At 38.6% G+C, this 19,709-nt stretch overlaps 1 protein-coding gene and 1 pseudogene across 1 annotated transcript in view; one reads left to right on the top strand and one right to left on the bottom strand.

Moving 5' to 3' along the window:
• The window catches only part of LOC147003854 (interferon-induced transmembrane protein 2 pseudogene), a 41,041-nt pseudogene extending 29,576 nt beyond the window's left edge, over positions 1–11,465 (bottom strand).
• The window catches only part of Syn2 (synapsin II), a 151,606-nt gene that overhangs the window by 50,085 nt on the left and 81,812 nt on the right, over positions 1–19,709 (top strand). The window lies entirely within an intron of this gene.

The following is a 19,709-nucleotide window of genomic DNA, read 5'->3' as shown; positions in this document are numbered from 1 at the left end:
CCTGACAGTGATTGCTCCATCTCAAGAAAACTGCCCCTCCCAGTGCTGGACAGCTTGCCCCATTAGTTCTACTCCACTCTCAGCCCTTCTGCTAACACTGAGCATTAACTTGCCAGGGCCCACTGAATCAAGATAGAAGCGCCCGGGAGGGCAGATGTGAAGTCAGTGCTGGAATAAGGGGATAGCTTAAAACCCAGTAAGGAGTGTGAGTCCTGGAGACCCATTTGGTTCGGTGTTTTCTGTTCTTTTTGTGGTGTTGTCTTTACTAAGCAACACTAAGAGGAGTACCCATCTTTACTACCCCGCCTACGGCCTCCGAGAGGCTCTCTTGTTCCAGTTCTACAACAGTCCCGACTACTTTTTCATTTTTCAGAATAACTCTAAGGGTTTTAATATTTTGTTCCAAACTAGATCTCACCCCTGGGATGGACCAAAATCTAGCTCTCTGGTTACACACAACACAAAAGTAGGTTGTCAAAGTAACTGCTCGAGAGAACTGTTACTGAGCCCGAGAGTGAAAATGCAGTTACCAACTACTGACTCTAACAAAGATGTCAGAGGCTGTTACTCCTAGCCTTGCACTGTAACAGCTCAACAACATGAAAAACATTCATTTTTCCTGGACTCACCTAAGAACTGAGATTCCAGAGCAAACTACTTGCGGTGGCTGATCTTGGTTATCTATCTGACAAACCTGGGAAGAGAAAACCTTAGCTGAAATTTGCCTCCATCAGATTAGCCTGTAGGTATATCTATGGGACACTGTCTTGATTGCTAATTAATATAGTAATATAATAAACATAATAATTTAGCTCAACTCAGTATTAGTTCATTAATTTGTGACAAATGTACTAAGGATGTTAAAAGGAATCTGAGTTTGAGGCTAATGGAAGCCATGTGATGCTTTCATAATTATTTCCCTGTAAATCTCAAACTGTCATAAATATTAAAGTTTAGTTTTACAAAATGAAAGTAATTGTTTCAGCATCAGAAGTAAAATAAACAAAATGTTACTGGGGAAAACAGAGAATTAGAGTGATATGTTCTAGAAAATAAAAAGTTAGAATGAAAAAAATTTAATCAGACTACAAGAGATGAAAATGTTCAGTGACAATTCTATCCTGGCCTCCTAGCATCAGAGAGGTGGCAAGTGTCCAGTATGTTGTGATTGCTGAGAGGCAAGGTAGAAGGAATATAAAGGAATTGAACTTGGATTTCCAAGTTCTGTTTCCAATTCTGCCTGAGACTCACCTACCCCCACTCCCCACCCACCTCACTGAGGATTGAATCCAGGGCCTCATGCATGCTAGAGAAGTGTACCATTAAGCTTCCTTAGACCCTCTTCGTTTTTTAAATGGCAAAAGAATAGTTTGTTCTTGTTGATTTCAATGGTAATACAACATTATTGGCTTAGAGCAATTTTTAATCCTTTAACTTTAGGAAGATCACTGTATTCTCAGGTCCTTAGATTCTTTAGCTGTCCGGTGAGAGTGTTGGGCTAAGTGACCAGTGCAGTCTTGACCACAGTTAATATCTGAGGGCTTATGTGGTGTCGTGAGCTGAGACTGACTGATGAACTTTGCTTAGAGCTCCAGATATGCAATACAAGTGTGAAGGATTACAACCATGTTCATCTCTTGAGCCCAGAGAATGAATATTTTCCTCCTAGGCCACACTTCTGTAGTGATTGCCTCTTCTCTTAGATCTTCACATGTGGTCAGACAGATTTCTTTTCTTTCTTTCTTTCTTTTTCTTTCTTTCTTTTTTTTGTTTTTTTGAGACAGGGTTTCTCTGTGTAGCCCTGGCTGTCCTGGAACTCGCTCTGTAGACCAGGCTAGCCTCGAACTCAGAAATCCACCTGCCTCTGCCTTCCAAGTGCTGGGATTACAGGTATGTGCCACCACTGCCCAGCTCAGATAGATTTCTTAACCTCCCAGGTAGATTCAACTTAGAGTCTTCCTAACTTTAGAACAGCAAAGTTGATATGAAGGCACACAGATGCAACATGAGGATTGGTTGCATTCGTTGCTGGAGGTGTGCTCCAAGTTGTTAGGAATACATTGAGTATCCTCGTGACTCCTTTATGGTGAAAGCTCACAAATGCTTTTCTATGGCATTTATACTTGATAAGCTCCAGAATCCCTTGAGAGGGAGAAAATGAATTAATGCTTCTATGTCAAACTCTCTCTTTATTATGCCTCCAACTTTAAAGCTGTCTTTAACTATTTTAAATTAACAGGTAAGCTCAAATGTACTAAGTATATTTGGTTATATTTAATGCTTGATATCTTGTGTGTGTGTGTGTGTGTGTGTATTTTATGTGTGGTGTATGCCCTTGGGTGCGTGGAACACATACAGAGGTCTTGAGATAGCATCTTTCACTGCACTTTTATAGCTAGGTTGTATTGGCCACTCTTTGAGCTCTCAGATTGGCTTTTCTCTGGTTCTCAATATCTAGTTTTCCCCTTGGGTGCTAGGGCTTTGAACTCCAGTTCTCATGTGTCCAGAGCAACCTCTCTTACTCACCAATCCAGGTTCCCAGCTTCATGTCAAAAGTTTATTGAAACATTTGAAGATCTAACTTTCCTTTCTGAAAACATCCTTATGTCATTCTTGAACTTAACTGATAAGTCTCTGTCTGCACAGTCTTAGGCTGGAAGTTGTTTTCTATTAGAATCTTGATAGCATCCCTCTGTTTCCTTTCGGTGTCTAGCATTTTTTCCAGAGGGTTGGAAACCACTTGGTATCTGATCTTTTTTTTTTTTTTTTTTTTTTTTTTGGTTTTTTGAGACAGGGTTTCTCTGTACAGCTCTGGCTGTCCTGGAACTCACTCTGTAGACCAGACTCAGAAATCTGCCTGCCTCTGCCTCCTGAGTGCTGGGATTAAAGGTGTGCGCCACCACGCCCGGCACGGTATCTGATCTTTTAAATGTAATCTCTTTCCATTCTTCACACTCATTTATCTGGAATTAGCTAGAATTTTCTCTTTGGCTTGCTCTTTTAAATTTATGATGATGACCCTTCCCCTGTATTTCCAGCAATATTATAAGCATTTTCCCCTGATCCTCCAGTTGAATTTTCTTACTGTGATATAATTTTAAAATTTTTTTCTACTTGATACACCCCAGTAGATATAGTATGTATATATATATATATATATTGAGACTTGTGAAGATACCACCACAGTAGGTCTTAGAAAATATTTATCACCTCAGCACAAAGCCATGCTTGTTCACACCACCTATGTCCCCTCCTTTGCAGCCCCTAGGCAAGCACTAATGGCATGCTTCCTATCTTTTTGGAATTGCTTTCTGGGCACTCCCATTTAGAGAAAATTATGCAGTATGTGCTCCCTTGTGATTGGTTTCTTTAACTTAGCATAGTGTTTCCAAGGCTCAAACATTTATGGCATGTATCCATGCTTTGCTTTCTCGCAGTGGCGTTTTGTTATGTGTCTAGATTGTGCTTCATTGTTCATCAGGTGACAAACATTTGTGTTTCTGATTTGAGATTACTATGACTAACACAGCTGTTAACATTTCTGTATAAATCGGGTGAACATTTGTTTTAAATTCTCTTCGGTGTATCTAAGAATGGAATGTTTGGCTTATATGCCAACACTGTGCTTAACTTCTTAAGAAACTGTCAAACTTCCACAATGCAACATTTTAAATTCCTACCAGAAGTCTAATCTCTTCACATTCTTACCAAAACTCGCCACTTTTGTTATAGTTCTGTGTGTTTTAGTACTTCAGTTTTGATTAGCCTTTTTCTGATGTTTAGTAATGTTGAATATTTTCCATGGACTCTTTCTATTTATACCCTATAACCATTTTTTTAAAAAATGAAGTATTTGTTTTATTATTGAACTATGAACTTGTTATACTTGATTTATGAATGTTTTCTGCCATTCAGTGAGTTTTTTCTTCAGTGGGAGTTTATTTTGTGTTTTATTTTTGTGATGTTGAGGATCAAATCTAGGGTCTTTCACCCTTTCGAGAAGTGCTATACTATTGAGCTACTTGAAGGTTGGTATCTTTAGAAATACAAAATTTTTCTGTTTTGATAAAGTGAAATTTTCTTTTTTCCTGTGTTGATTGTAGTTTTGAAGTCAAGTATGTTTTCTAATTCAAGGTCACAAGAATTTATGGCTATCTTTTAAGAATTTTATAGATTTACTTTTTACATTGTGTGTGTGTGTGTGTGTGTGTGTGTGTGTGTGAGAGAGAGAGAGAGAGAGAGAGAGAGAGAGAGAGAGAGAGAGAGAAATAGCACTTTCAATTGGGGATCTAGTGTTCAAATGCCTGACATTATGGAGGCATCTCATCAAACACCATAGTTGATGAGCTCAGATGAAAACCTAGATCTTAATCAGTTTGGTTGCTTTCTGAATATTACCTACCGAAGTTAACCTAACATATTACTAAGGAGATGGAAACAAAGGTGGTTTTTACAATATGTGGTTTCTTCACCTCTGGAGAAATAGAATTGATACCACAGGAAAAAACTTTAAACTAAATGTTTAGATGAGATAATGAGAAACCTCTTGTTTTATTTGTAAGAAAATTGCCTTAGGTATAAGTGATATGTCAACTAATATTGTCTTAGTTTGGGTTTTACTGCTGTGGAAAGACACCATGACCAAGGCAACTCTTATAAGGACAACATTTAATTGGGGCTGGCTTACAGGTTCAGAGGTTCAGTCCATTATTATCAAGATGGGAGAATGGCAGTGTCCAGGCAGACTTTGGGCTGGAGGAGCTAAAAGTTCTACATCTTTATCTGAAGGCCAATAGGAGAAGACTGGCTTCCACATAGCTGGGGTGAGGGTCTTAAAGCTCACACCCACAGTGACATACTTCCTCTAAGGCCGCACCTACTCCAACAAGACCACACCTCCAAATAGTGCTACTTCCTGGGTCGAGCATATTCAAACCACCACAAATATGATATGTGCCTCTTAGTGCCTAACAAGGTAGAGAAGAATGCCTTGCCATTGTGTTAAAATCATGATATAACCACATGTCAACATTTATCTGTGGATATTGCTCATATCTTTTTTTATTATTCCCTTACCTATCTTAAAATTATAAAATGAATCTCTCATGTCATTATTGAAAAGATATTCTACTTTCCCCTAGCTTAATTTTTTTATATGCTGTCAGTTATTAAGGCAATATTCTCTTCAGTGTTTGGTCAGTAACTTAAACATTGGCCACTTTTTTCCCATTTCTAAATTCATTAGAACTAAATACAAGCTTTAATAACTATTCAGAGAAAAAGTATGGCTATTTATAATGCCGTGTTACAAGTAAGGCTTTTAACACAATGAATTAGCCACTGTTTTTAAAGAGCGTATAGCTGGTAGTGTGAGCATCCAACCTCCTCCAAGTATTTAGTACTCATCAGGTACTATTGTAGCTACTTTAGACTACATGTTCTCAGTTCTGATTAGGGTAATAGAGTGACCACTGGAAGTGGGACGATCAATTCTGCTAAGTGCCAGTACTATGCCAGATACTCTTATGTGTTTGAGTCCTTATATAACAACCCCTTAGATAAATATCATTATTCATCAGAATTAAGGAAGGCTAAGTAATTTGTCCAGTATCACTTTGCTGAGTGTTTTGAACACAAGTTGGTCTTTGCAAAACTCTTTTGAGTTTCTATCACAATGCTTCTGGAAATTAGTGTACCCCTCACAGCTCTAAGATTACATGTCAAATGCCTCAGTAGTGGCGGGTAGTATGAAGTAACAAAAATTTTTCAAGTTAACCTCCACCTGGGAAAATGTACAGTTGTAGATGATAAAAGAGAGGAGGAAGGAATGTTGAAGAAATTCTGAGTGAGGTGAGCTGCTAGCTGATTGGCTAGAACTTGAGAGCAGGCATTATGGTGGAGGAGTTAGTTTCCTTCCTGATTTTTTTCTACATTGTTTTTCTGTTCAGTGCAGTTTGCAAACAGTAGACGGTGGCCACCTTGTCTCCTCCTTAATCTAGTCTTCAGAGCTAGTTAGGTTAGTAGATACAATTCAGCATAGAACTTCATGCCAGTAACCCAATTAAAGTAGATGCATGGCTAGGAATTTTTATGTAAGACTATTTTAAGTCTGGCAATAATTTCAACTCAGCCTTTTGGAAAATCTTTAAAATGACTTGTGATTCCAGTGGTGGTAGAAGAAGGGAAGTTTATGTTTACGGATTTGAGGTCTGAGAATGTAGTTCAGTGGTGAGATAACAGCTTACCTTGAAGGTTTGGTTCCCAGCATCCAGCTGGAAGGTGGAGATATGCAGGCTGAAGAACAGGGTCCCAGGAAGGCATGGCAGGCACAGTGTCCACCCACAAATATGGCAAAAATGGACTGAGGCACTGTCCAAGGAAGACAAAGCTTTCAAGCAGAAAGAGATGTAGAAGGGCCCAGGCATGGCAGCACATACATTTAATTCCAATATTTAGGAGGCAGAGGCAGGTAGATCTCTATGAGCTAGGGACCAGCTTGCTCTACATATTAAGTTCTAGGCCAGCTAGGGCTGTATGATGAGATCCTATCTTTAAAGAAAAAAAAAAAGGTGAGTAGAAGAAACACAAAGAACTAAATGCAATTAAGAGGCCTCAACAAATGGCATGGGAGAGATGCCCATTTGTTCTACCTGCTCCAGCTAGTAGGAAAGCAGTTGCCTGGGCAAAATGTAAAGCCAGCTCTGAGGGCCTGAGAGCAAGAGAATTGGCCCTGCCCGTCACCTGGGTAAAGCTAGAGAGCTGGCCCTGGTGGTGGAGGTGCAGGAGGTGGGCTGACCAACTCAGCTTTCACCCAGAGCTTTCAGTTGGCCCACCCCAACATCTACCCCATCTGTGAACTGCTGGGGCATGTGAAGGGGCTAGTCCCAAAGAGCCAAAGCTGCAGGATCTCTTTAACAAGGGAAACAGCAGGATATCATAAAGGATCCAGTATTGATAGTGTAGCAGAAGCCAGAGGCCTTGAACCTGACCAATTACTCATTGCAATGAACATTTTCAAATAAAGATATTTGGGCAAAAGTTATACTGTGTGATACACCACAGCTTCCATAGCAAGATTTTGTTTGTTTGTTTCCTTGCTTGCTTGCTTACTTTTGGAGAGAAGTTTGCAAGGTAGAGGGCAGATAGGAAGGTATGAGGAGAAGAGTGAGATTGGGGTGCATGATGGGAAACTCTCAAAGAATCAATACAAAGTTAAGAAAAAAGTCTGTGGCGCACGCCTTTAATCCCAGCACTCGGGAGGCAGAGGCAGGCGGATTTCTGAGTTCGAGGCCAGCCTGGTCTACAAAGTGAGTTCCAGGACAACCAGGGCTACACAGAGAAACCCTGTCTCGAAAAACCAAAAAAAAAAAAAAAAAAAGAAAAGAAAAAAGTCTCAGCAAAAGCAAGCTACTCTTGTATCTGATATGATGATGACCATTTATCCCATATCCAATATTCTGATTCCAACTTGTTTCTTGGGACCATTTGCTTGGAAAATTGTTTTTCAGCCCTTTACTCTGAGGTAGTATTTGTCTTTGACACTGAGGTGAGTTTCCTGTATGCAGCAAAATGCTGGGTCCTGTTTATGTATACAGTCTGTTAGTCTATGTTTTTTTTTTTTTTCTGGTTGCTACCTTTCTTTTTTTTTAATTGGGTATTTATTTCATTTACATTTCCAATGCTATCCCAAAAGGTCCCCACACACTCCCCCACCCACTCCCACTTCTTGGCCCTGGTGTTCCCCTGTACTGAGGCATATAAAGTTAGCACGACCAATGGGCCTCTCTTTCCACTGATGGCCGACTAGGCCATCTTCTGATTCATATGCAGCTAGAGACACGAGCTCCGGGGGGGAGGGTATTGGTTAGTACATATTGTTGTTCCACCTATAGGATTGCAGATCCTTTCAGCTCCTTGGGTACTTTCTCTAGCTCCTCCATTGGGGGCCCTGTGATACATCCAATAGCTGTCTGTGAGCATCCACTTCTGTGTTTGCCAGTCCCCGGCATAGTCTCACAAGAGACAGTCATATCTGGGTCCTTTCAGCAAAATCTTGCTAGTGTATGCAATGGTGTCAGCATTTGGAAGCTGATTATAGGATGGATCCTTTTTATTGGGGAATTGAGTCCATTGATGTTAAGAGATATTAAGGAGTAGTAACTGTTGCTTCCTGTTATTTTTGATGTTATTTTTATATTTGTGACTCTTTTCTTTTGGGTTTGTTGAAAGAAGATTACTTTCTTATTTTTTCTGCATTTAATACACATAGCTAGAATAAAAGGTTGTCTTGGAACCTTGGAGTTATGTATAAGAATAAGCATTTGTTTAAAACACACACACACACACACACACACACACACACACACACAATAGGGATGTTGAGATACCCCAGCTGGCAAAGGCACTTATTGTCAAGACTGACAACCTGAGTTCAATTCCCAAGACCCACATAATGGAAGGAGAGAACTGACTCCTACAAATCGTTCTCTCATCTCCTTATCTCCTGTGTGTGGTGGCATGCCTCTCTTGCAATAAATAGATAACTGCATGGATGTGAAAAGTAAGAGTCTGCCCTTTTGTATGCAAATGCAATTGTCTTCTCAAATATAATGCAGGCAGTGGATTTATAATGTGAAATCTCAAGAGGAGCTGTTTTAGAGGAGAATGGCATATGTAATAGCACCTTCTGATTTCAGAAGGAGTGAGCTATTGTTTCCAGATAGTTTTGAATCTCCCCAATAAAAGGAGACTGAAAGAATTTTCTTTTTAGCATTCCTTATTTTAGTGTGTATTATAATGATTAGGCTGTTAATTTTAGATGGTGGAGCTTTTAGTCCCTTGTATTTTCTCTTGCTAACACAATCATGCATCTTCTAAAAGAGTGCTCAACAAGACTATTCAGTTGATCAGTCTTATTAGACTCAGAGGTGGTGTTCTCTACCCTTCTGCTATAGTTCAGTTGGTTCAGCTGATTTTTTTTCCCTAACTGTGCTTGAGAATCAGAGTCCCCAAAGTATTTTTCTCAGTAGTTATTAATCCATCCTTCTGACAACATGCATACCTCCTCCCCCTATGCTCAGTCTTTGTCAGTGATCAAATTTCATCCTTGAATCTCTAAATAGATTTACTTGTAATTTATTTTCCTACTTTGTGGTCTCCCTTCCCCCAGCCCGGAACCTGCCTGATCTAGGGTGGAGCTACCGGCTCATTTGTCCTGCCACGCCCACTGCTGGAACCTGACTCTGCTGCCTGGAGGCACACACGTGTTCGTCCTGCTACTGGACCCTGAGTTACTCGGCGGGAAATTGGGTTCCCTCCCCCCTCCCTTTATAAACTGAGTGTTTGGAAATATTAAATTGAGTCTTGATCAGAATCTGTTTGTCTTGACTCCATTGTTTCTTCCGCCCCGTCTAGTTACCTCTCTTTGCAGGGAACTGCCATTCTCAGTGAACCGTTCGTGTTGTGGACCGCGGGCGGGCCGCAACACTACTTGTCTGTGTTATGATTTCTTCAAGGCCCAACTTGAGCAATACTTTCTTTCAAGAGCTTTCCTGTATTGTTTACATTGTTCTTTCTTCTCCTGTGTATTGGGTTTGGTTAACTATGTCTGCGTCTGTTCTATGTCTGCAGGTGTGTCCAACTGGTGGCCTCAGGGTCACATGTGGCCAATGATAGCTGTGAAAGTGACCCAATACAAAAATCATAAAATTACTTAGAACATGATGAAATTTGTGTGTGCATTAAATATAATTACACAGTTCCTGAGCCCAAATTTTGTAGATAACAACATCATGTCTTGCGTTTCAAAGGTCGGAGCTAGAGGTCTGAGAGCAGAGAGTAAGGAAGACTGAGTTTGACTCACTGTGGCATCCTTACAGCCACCTTGATTTGATAAGTCAGGTGGCCAGCAGGACTCAGCATGCGGTCACAAGAACTGAATTCAGGGCAGCAGAGAAATAAACAAACAAACAAACAAACAAACAAAACTAAGATGACAGTTAGAAGAGGCACATGGACAAGGTATAGAGAAAACCTCATGCAAACTTCCCCCAAAGCAGGTTAAGATATGAGCTTGAAATGTTATGTACAAGGAAAGCTCATTAGAGATTGAGTGTGCTAAGGTTTTTGCTGTGTCTGGTCATGTAGACATCTTCTGTCTCATGTACACCAGCATTTCAGACCCTCAGAAAGTAAAGCACATGTTCAGAATATACTGTGTTATATAAACATCTCCTGGTAAACCACTCTGCTGAATTCTGAGAATGACTTTGACCCTCGTGAAATCTAAGTTACCACTTGCTGGCTAAGGCCAGTCTTCTAAGGGTTAGCAATCTCATGCCTGCTGATGCTTTTTTGCAAAGTGTGGTATTATCATGACCTTTCTGAAATGCTATCAGAAGCTGAAATTGGTTGATTTAGGAAATAAATATTGCCTTGTTACTAAAAGGTATTTAAAATACAGGTAGGGGAGCTGGAGAGATGGCTCAGTGGTTAAGAGCACCCGACTGCTATTCCGAAGGTTCGGAGTTCAAATCCCAGCAACCACATGGTGGCTCACAACCATCCGTAACGAGATCTGACTCCCTCTTCTGGAGTGTCTGAAGACAGCTACATTGTACTTACATATAAATAAATATTAAAAAAAACAAAAACAAACAAATAAAATACAGGTAGTTCAAAACCTGTATGAGAAATTTAAAATCACTTGGAACATCCATTGCTGCTGTTGTCTGACCTTGTGACATTCATAGTCTCATGAAGTATTATTTATATGTTATATAACATTTCATTGTTTTTCTCACGTGCTAGTCTTTTATTATACAGGAGAAAGTAACTGGGTTACAAGTCAGAATGAGATTTGACTGGGTGCTGCCGCTCTTCACTGCTCTCAACAGTTTTCTTATGTGTTTCTAACGGATTAGAATTTGTGCATCTCAGAGGTTCTTATCTCTGGTATTTCTGCCTCCTCAGAAAGACTGTTGGGTTATTTTGCTTAAAAATTCTTTATGATATTGAAGTAAAATTCTATTTCGCCATTATGTTTAATGATTCTTAGTCGTCTTAGTTATATCTTTTGGACAACTCTCTATCTTGGGAGGCAGTGCCTTCTGGGATTGCCATCACCAGTGCCCCCGTCACTTAGATGATTGCCAGCACCAATGTCCCCGTCCATCACTTAGATTAAAGTTGGAGCTTTGCTTTCTTCTGGAGTCATAGGAAAGCTCAAGGGCAGAACTGAGGCTAGTATAAATGTTTGCTCTTTCTTCCCAGAACTTTCCTGAGATTTGGACACATTGTATGCTTAAGATGATGCATTAAAAACAAAACAAAACAAAACTGAAAGTGATTGAATATTCTGAAACTCTTGTACCATTGTAGTGACTGTCTTTGTGAACCATCATGATTCTGTCATTTAAAAAGTCTGAATAAGGGCCACTGCTTTCACTGAGTATGGCTTTCATCATCGTGTCCACCTTGTGTTTCAGAGGATAAAAAGAGGATATCTTTTTAAAACTTTCAAAAACCCAAGAGAAAGTAATATAATCAGACTCAATTACAGGAAAAGAAAATTAAAGGACAATGTCTCTACTGAATATAGATAGAAAAATCCTCAACAAAATCCTAGCAGGCCAAATTCAACAGGATATCAGAAAAATCATTATAGTCAAGTAGATTTATCTATCCCTTGGATGCAAGGAGGTTTTTAACATGTGTCAAATGATGAATGTGATACATACAACATGAAAGCCAAAAATTATAGGATCATTTCAATAGATAGACGGAAAACATTTTATAAGGATGCCTGCTGTGAAAACCTTCTGTTCAGCGGCCAGCCGTGGTGGCACACACTTAATCCCAGGACTCAGGAGGTATTGGCTGAGTGTTCTCTGTGAGTTTGAGGCCAGCCTGGTCTACAAATAGAGTCCAAGACAGCCAGGGCTCTGTTATATAGAGAAACCCTGTCTCAAAAAACACAAACAAAGCAAAACAAAACAAACAAAAAACAAACCAAAACCCCCAAACCAAACAAACAAGACCTCCCTGACACACACATATTCAAAAGTCCTGCTAAGAGCATTAGGCAGAAACAAGAAAAAAAAAAGTTATCTAAATAGGAAAGGGAAAAGCAAAAGTGAAATTGTGTCTTTGTTCCCTTTTTATATATTTAAAAAGAAAAAAACTAAAAATTCTACCCCCCCCTCCAAAGTCTGGTAAACAGATTCAGGAAAGTGTATGCTGCAAAACCAATAAGGTTTCTATACTCAAAAAACTGTACAATTTTTTTTTAAGAAAAGACTTCCATACACACTAATATTCTTTAAAAGCCTATGAGTGTGTTTGACAAAAGAGGCAGAAGACTTACATGTCAAAGACTTGGAAACATTTAAGGAAAATCTCAAGAAAACAAAAATATATTTGAATGCATGTTCTCCTCATGGACTGATAGCATGCTGTTACATTTTATACTACCCAAAGCAATTTATAGATCCAGTGGAATCCCTTTTAAAATTCTAGTGTCACTTTCTACTATGAAAGTTCTGCTATACTTACAAAATCACAAAAAGCCCCAGAGCATTCAATCCTAAGGATAAAATAACAGATTTAGAGACATCACACTTCCTAACTTCAAAATACAAGGCTATTATGATCTAAATAGCATGATACTGACATAAAATCTATATAAGCCAGCAGAATAAGAAAATCCAGAAGTAAAGCATACATATATAGTTAATTGGTTTTCCTTGGGGGCACCAAGAATATACGTGTGGAAAGAACATTCTCTTCAGCACATAGGATTTGGGAAAACTGAGTATTCCACAAGTCAGAACTGAAGTTGAATGTTTATATCACCAAAAATCAGCTCAGATTGTGTTAAGGACCTAAATGTAAGACCTGAAACTAAAACGTCTACAATAAAACCTACGTGACTTTCTATGACATTGAGCTGGATGAGAGAATCTGAGTAGCATTGAAGGATGAATAAAATTTCCTCAGACTCACAGTGGAGTACAGTTCTATACAAGAGCTTCATTTTTCAGGCTGAGAGAACAACATAAAAGTGAAAAGGCAGGAATTGTGTATTTAAAGGTAGATGCTATGGTATGATGGTGTAGAAACGAGTCAGCAAAGGATGAATTTAGAAAGTCAGGCAGGGCCCAAGGTGAAAAGGTCCTTGAAAACCAGCCATACCATAAGTTGATTTTATTTTTGTTTTTATTGTTCTATCAAAAGAGTACAAAGATCAAAGGGTTTTAGAAGATCAGGTAATACGGCTATGTGCCCCTAAACTTTTTGAGTCTTTAAATCCCTGAAATTTAAATACAATACTTCAGACATTCAGAGTTAATTGTTTTCTGAGAATAAGAAATTCTTAGGAGTAAAAGAGATCTTAATTGCTATTTAGTCCATCAGTTATCAAATCTACCCATGCATAAAAAAAAATCCATGTAGCTTTTTTATATATAAATAAGGATTTCTAGTTTCTATCTCACATTTCTGTTAAGCCCAATTTTTCTTATAATAAGATTTATGGGTAGTTCGTATGTAACCAGATAGAGATAAATACTGGCTTTATCAACCCTCTTTCACGTTCAGGTCCCACAAATGCTTTCTTTGAGAATGAAAAATTTTTTCTTTCTGTTCTCTGTTTGTTAGTCTATATATGCTTGAACTTAATTCACCTAATTATCATTCCTCCAACATTTTCTTGATCTAGGACTTTTCTTCATACAATAAATACTTACTGATTGACATTTTAGAACCTTTAGGAGATGTGAGATGTGTTTATTGAGTTAGGGTTTGAAATGACTGGAATAATTTGTTCTTTCTCTTTCCTTCTTTCCTTCCTTTCTTCCTTCCTCCCTCCCTCTCTTCCTTGCTTCTTCCTTTCTCCCTTCCCTTCCCTTCCCTTCCCTTCCCTTCCCTTCCCTTCCCTTCCCTTCCCTTCCCTTCCCTTCCCTTCCCTTCCCTTCCCTTCCCTTCCCTTCCCTTCCCTTCCCTTCCCTTCCCTTCCCTTCCCTTCCCTTCCCTTCCCTTCCCTTCCTTTCCCTTCCCTTCCCCCTCCTCCTCTTCTCCTTATCCTCCCTCCCTCCCACTGTTCCTCTCTCTGTTTCTTTTGTTTGTTTGTTTTGTTTTTTGTTTTTGTTTTGGAGGGGGACATGTGCTTTTGCTATGTAGCTCTGGCTATCCTGGAACTCACTTTGTAGACCAAGCTGGCCTCTGCCTTCCCAGTGTTAGGATTAAAGATGTGTGCCAGCACACCTGGCTTGAAGCAGTTAAGTTTCCTGAAGGAGCATGATGAGCTGAGAGTAGGTCTATAAACCCTTCTCCCTTTCCTTATCTTCATGACTATCCTCACCAGAGTGTGCTGAGATCTTTTTTTCCCAAGTTCTGTTATCCATCCTAATGACCTTTCCTACCTTTTAGGATCTCGTTGGCTTTGAAATGATCACTTCCTTACTTTCGGTTTTTGTGACTTCATTAGTAAATTTACATGAAATCAATCTTTAAACTATTTTTTCCAGCTCCTGTATTCTGTTATGCTGTTGTCCAGACTCTGCTGGTCTTTGGGGCAATGGCATAGCAGGACTCTTTGACATAGAAGTCAACTTCTGGAGAATAACACTTTCACTTATGCTCGAGACTCAGTGACATGTCAGTATCAGTGTTTCCTGTGGGCTTTTAATCAAAAGAAACTCTGGACATAGGAATGGCTTCATTTTAAGCATTAGCAGCTGCAGCTGAGAATGTAAGGCAGGAAAAGATGCCACTAGACCCATTTTAACAACTGGGTAGTTTCAAAGCACACCATGACATCTGAGTTATTTCTGAATCCTGTGGGTCAGAGCATGTTTAGTTCCCTTTCCTAGGAAGACAACATTAAAGGACATTTGGTCTTGGTAATGGGCTGTTTTCCTTTGTTCTGTTGGTACCTTCAGCTATAACAAGAAAACTTAGTGATATGAGTCCTTTGATATGGGCAGACTAAGCACTTCCTGTTGGAACCAGCTTGCTTTTACCATTGACACTGGACACAGTTTTCTTTTCCGCAGTCTTTTTTTCTTGATGTTTGTAACTGCTCTAAGTAGTCATTCTCAAAAGTCCTTGCTTTACCATGTCTATCCCTAACCACCTTTTTTACCTTTCTGTAAAATTCTAAGAGGAATCTGCCATGCAACTTAATCCTTCTCAGTCTTGTATGATCACCTCATTATTGTGTGTGTGTGTGTGTGCATTATTTGTTGTTTCAGAGACAGGGTTTTGCTATTAGCCCAGGCTTGCCTTGAGTTTCCCGTGGAACCCAGGTTAGCCTCAAACTTGCAGGTCTTGAACACCCAGCTGTGCATTTAGAGCATTCTGAAAAACTGTCTTGAACAGATGACACAGAGAGACAGCAGTCTGAGGACTACAGAGCCAAGAGCTCTCTGCAAAGAGCTGTCTAGGAAGCCATCTTGAGCAGAACATAGGCCACCAGCTTGGACCCATGATTTGACTTCAAGTCATTTGTTCCACTGCTCAAACACCCCTTCTCTCAGAATCCCTCTCCAAGCCTAGGTTGGTCCTTGGCAGTCTTGCATGGAGGAAGCTCTGGGCTCTATCTATAGAAGTACACCAAGAAGAGATTAGGGGATAGACAGAGAGGAAAAAAAGAGAAAAAGAAATGTAAGTAGAAAATATCATGTAAATAACTGGAATTCAAAAGATAAGGCATAATGGAGGAAAACTTAGTACTAGATCTTGTAATCCTTTTTCTGTTTTAGTCCTGTCTCCACAAGTTAAGTTTTCACTCACATTTCTTATATACATGTCTCCTAAATTTTCCTTCCTCCAAATTGGTCTCATCCCTAACCATGATTAATTAGTTTTAACTGTCAACCTAATACAATTTGATCACCTGAGAAGGGAGTCTTAATGAAAGATATCTAGTTCAAATTAGCATCCCTGTGGGAGATTATCTTGACTATGACAATTGAGGTGGGCAGACTTGCCTACTATGTGTGGCACATTCTCTGGGTATAGGGCCCTGGATTGTGTAAGAATGGAAAAAGCAATCTAAGCCCCAGTATATATGCATTGATTCATTGCTCTCAGATATGAGTAGCTGCTTCAAGTTCCTACCATCTTCTGGGGGGTGCAAATTTAAAGCAAGCTTTAATAAATATTAAATGCTGACCAAGAAATGTACTTTGGTCAGGACAATTTTCTGGAAATTTCTAGCTGGAATGGCCAAGTTCCTCCATCTTAAGTTCCCCACAGTGATGAACTGTATCCCTTTCTCTCTTAAGTTGCTCTTGTCAGGATATTTTATGATGGCAGCAGAAAAGAAATAAAGACAATTTCTATGATGTTTGGTTTCAATTGTCAACTTGACACAATCTAGAGTCACCTGAGAAGGGTTCTGAGAATGTCAGTGATTGAGGAATTGTTGTAATGGCATTGGTTAATAAGAGAAGACCTGCCCACTGTGGATGGCACAGTTCTCTAGGCAGAGATTTCTGAATTGTATAAAACAGAGAGGACAGGCTGAATACTAGCGTGTTGACTGACTTATTGCTTTCTGCTCTTAAAAACATGTACTTGTTTATTTATTTAGTGTATGCACATATGCACTGCAGCTTGTATGTGTGTGTGTACAGGTCAGAGGACAACTAGTAGGAATTGATTCTTTCCTTCTACCATGTGAATCTTAGGGACTAAACTCTGACAGTCAGCTTTGATGGGAAGTTCCTTTACCAGCAGAGCCATCTCACCCGTCATGACCATGTTCTTGATAGTGGGCGTGATGTGATGGGCTGCTTCAAATTCCTGCCACTTTGACTTCCCTGCAGTGATGGACTGTAACCTAAAATTGTTAGTCAAATAAACTTTGTTCCCCTTAGGTTGCTTTTTTTTTCCTGGCATTTTATCACAGCAACGGAAAGGAAACTAAGATATTAACACCTTATTCCTATCTTAAGAAATACTATCAATCACCATCCAGTCACTCATGATAGAACTTTGAGGTCACTTTGTACACCCTGTTCCCATTCATTTCATCCAGTTTAGCATGAGCCAAATCTTTATACCCATGTATTTGCCCTTGCATTTTATCTATCCCAGGTCATCATCAATTTTCACATATACTCAAAAATATGTACCTCTATATTCTTCCTATGTTCACACTTACCGTCCCATAAACCTTTCTCCATAAGAGATTTAAACAGAAAAGGTTTAAGCAGGAATGAATTAGCTAAAGATGTAATTGAGTGGTTTTGTATTGAAGGGCTGATTGTTGTTAACAGTTTTCAGAATCCCACAGCAGGCCAGGGGGTGGCTCAAAAGAGCACACAGGTGTCTGAGACTAGTCCAGAGCTCTAGAAGAACATTTTCAATAATCTGATTCCAAGTGACATTTTCTCAGTGATGAAAGCACATGGGTTTTCATTTATTCTGTTAGTTACAAAACTTCTGCTCCTAGATGGTACTGTAAGGCTTGTGATAATCTGTTTCTGTTGTTTGTGGCTATTTACAATATGTTCTAGTAACTAAAGGAATAAAGTAATGATGAGAATGATTTCTCCTTAAATAGAAACTATCAATGAACAGATAGAAAGTATATATATTTGTCTATAATGCTATATATACACATATATATCACTAACTATATAGTTATTAATTTTAAATATAATACATGTGTATATATAAATTAAAAAATCTACAGTCTAAAAGTACAATAACTGAAACATATTTAAGCAAGCAAGAGAAATCAATAGATCTGAAGATTGTTTATAATTGAGATTATATAGTGTAAGGGTCGAAATAAATAAAAACAAAACTACATTGAGGCTCAGATAACTGTAAAATTCCAACCAGCATCTCAATAGGAGATACTTCAAAAAAGAAAAGGGCTGAAAGAATATTTGAATAAAAGATAATACTTCCCGGAGCTGGAGAGATGGCTCAGTGGTTAAGAGCACTATCTGTTCTTCAGAGGTCCTGAGTTCAATTCCCAGCAACCAATGGTGGCTCACAACCATCTGTAATAGGATGTGATGCCCTCTTCGAGTATGTCTGAAGACAGCCACAGTGTACCCACATATATAGAATAAATAAATCTTGAAAAAAATGACAACACTTCCTATTTAATAAAATATATGAACTTACACATTCATGAAACTTCACAAGGTTCATGTAGAACCTAAAAGAGTTTAGACATATAATGAACCATCAAATGACGAACTTAAAGAGTAGGAAAAAAAAAATGAATGATTCACCATATACAAGAGAGCCTCAGAAAGATTAATAGCTTTTTTCTTTATTTACAACACAGCTTATTTCTTATCAGAAACCATAGTGGCACAAGGCAGTGAGTTGACACACACATACATATATAATATATACATATACCTTAATCTTACATTTTTATATATATTAAAATTTAAATTTATATACTTATTTATATTAAATATGTAAATATAAACATAGTATTTAAATATATGATATTTTGACATTTCCCTTCAAAAATAGAGGATAAGGACCAGAGAGATGGTAGACAAATGCCAGACAAGTGTGAGGACTGTAGTTACAGGTGTTTATGACCTATCTAACATAGGTGCTGGAAACCAAACTCAGGTTCTCTGGAAGAACAATAAATTCTCTTAACTACTAAACCATCTCTCCAGTCCCAAATCTAAAAGTTTTTAAATAGAAAAGCATACCTTTTTCTGCTCACAGTGCTATAAAACTACCAACAATAACAAAACCAGAAAACTCTGGAAATATACAGATCATGAAAATTGAGCATATAATATTGATTAAAAATTAAGAAAGAGATGAAAAGATTTATTAAAAGGATGAAAATTAAAATATTGTCTCCAAAATTCTATGCAGTTCATCAGAAGCAGTACAAAGAATGGAGTATAATTTATAAAGGCCAGTACTACATTAAGAATTTCAACTAATCAGTGAATCTTAAGCAGTTAGAAAAATGAAAAAAGCAAAAGGAAAGAAACAGTAAGCAGCAGAGCAGATATAAATAAAATGCAGACTAAAAAACGACAAAAGAGCAATAAAAAAAAGTTGGCTTTTCAGAGGGGAAAAAAATTGCAAGTCATTGCATAGACTAAGAGAAAGTGGCTACCAGTAAGTCAAATCAGAAATGAAAAGGGAGACATCACAGTTGACAGTACAGAAGCACAAGGAGTCACTAGACATTGTGATGAAAAACTGCACTAACAAATTTGATAGCCTGAAGGAATGTAAATTCCTGAACACAACGGCCTCATCAAGACTGGCTCATGAAGAAATAGACAACCTGAACAGGTTGGTAAGCTATGATAAGATTGAATCCATAAGCAATAGAGCTCTAATGAAAAGCTCAGGCTCAGATGACCTCACTGCTGAGGTCTATTAAATATTTAAAGAATGACCAATTATCATTAAGTGATTCCACAAACCCCCTCCCCAAAGAAACTAAGAGAAAGGAATCTCAAAATTTATTCGATAAGGTCAACATTTCGTTGATACCAAAACTGAACAAGGATGGAAAGAAATCCCCCGATAAACAGAAATGGACACTTCAGCTTGTTGAGCTTTTTGAGTTCTGGGGACTGTATCTTGTATAGTCTGTATTATTATTATTATTATTATTATTATTATTGGCTAATACCCACTTATTAGTGAGTATATACCATGCATGTCCTTTTGGGTCTGAGTTACCTCAGTCAGGA

Source organism: Mus caroli, unplaced genomic scaffold, assembly GCF_978045245.1.
Source record: "Mus caroli unplaced genomic scaffold, Mus_caroli_1 scaffold_7, whole genome shotgun sequence".
Taxonomy (NCBI): Eukaryota; Metazoa; Chordata; class Mammalia; order Rodentia; family Muridae; genus Mus; species Mus caroli.
The sequence above is the reverse complement of the archived record's forward strand: the minus strand, read 5'-3'. Positions and strand labels throughout refer to the sequence as shown.